This window comes from Alligator sinensis, unplaced genomic scaffold (genome assembly GCF_000455745.1).
Source record: "Alligator sinensis unplaced genomic scaffold, ASM45574v1 scaffold649_1, whole genome shotgun sequence".
NCBI classification, from domain to species: Eukaryota; Metazoa; Chordata; order Crocodylia; family Alligatoridae; genus Alligator; species Alligator sinensis.
This window is the reverse complement of record NW_005842127.1, coordinates 81,207-82,562: the sequence shown is the minus strand read 5'-3', so window position 1 is coordinate 82,562 and position 1,356 is coordinate 81,207.

The window sequence follows — 1,356 nt, the reverse complement described above, 5'->3', positions numbered from 1 at the left end:
AGGAATGGATCCTGGTCAAATAGCTTTAAATTAACTTTTTAGACCTGGTCAAAATACTGTGTTTCCTCATTTTCTAGGTGCCCAGCTTGGGACCCTGGAGGTTCATTCCTAAGTGTTGAAAACTCATACTACAACTGACATCAGTTGGAGGTGTGCTCTGAACTTCTCTGCACTAGTTGTCACTGCTGTGACCACAGTGTAGACCTATGTCAAATCTGTTAAATGCTTGAAAAGATTTTAAATCTCATAGCTGAAAAGATAATGTTCCTACTTCACCAGGAAACCAGGATTAAATGAGGGCATCTTCCAACCTGCACAGAGTAATCTTCTCTTTCTCAGACAGAAACCCCTTTGGGAGTGCAGAGTTTGGATTTTTGGAAAGTCCAGGCCTACACAAGAGATTTGGAGAACAATTCTAATGAAATTTCAGTAGGGAGGGTGAAACAAGTATAGGTTGAGAACAACCCAGTATTTACTGACATCACTCCAGCTTTTCTCAGCACACAAAAGATTACAAATGAAGTGAGTTGCTGAGACTTGAGTTCAGGGGGTAAAATCTCTACTCATTCAGTGTACCAAGCAGTGACTTCTTGTGGGATCTCGTTCCTGTGTTGAATTTGGTCCACTTTCTGATCACTCTAATCTGTGTTTGCAGCTTGACTGTAATTAAGAAGCTAGCCCTCAACCCCTTACCAAGGTTAAAGGATGTTACCCAGTAACTCAGAACAAATGGCAAGTGAGTAGCCACACTGGACATGGCAAAAGACCTAGTTCTGTGATGTTCAAGTTACACATTAAGGTTAAAAGCTAGTTCTACTTCTCTCTCCAGTGCCACCCATGCTTACTGTAATGACGGGGGAAAGGGGAGTGAATGAGGAGCACAAGTCCAAATAAATTACACCTTTCACCAGGAAATCACAGTGAAATGTTATAAACATGTTCACATTCAATCCTCCCTCCTGCTTTCAGAACTGTAGCTCAACAATTTTGTGGGGAATGAACATAGATCTTTTAACTCTCATGCATCATTGGGGATTAACCCTTCTTTTTTCATGAAAAATGCAATCTTTGACCCCTAGTTCCCACTTAAAGCAAAGGATTCATTAAAGATATCAGTGCCCATTAAATCCCACTTGCCTTTCTGCCATTGAGCTATTTACTAAATCAAAAACATCTGAATTGATCCTGTTTAGGATAAAAAAATGGCAGTGACCACTGATGGATCAGATCCAAAATGAAATCAAAGGCATGCCATGCATTAAATGGCAAGGTATCTGTATAACATTACAATGCTACGTATGCAAAGCTATAGATATAATAATCATCAAATCTAGATAGTGAGATCTCAAATAAAAT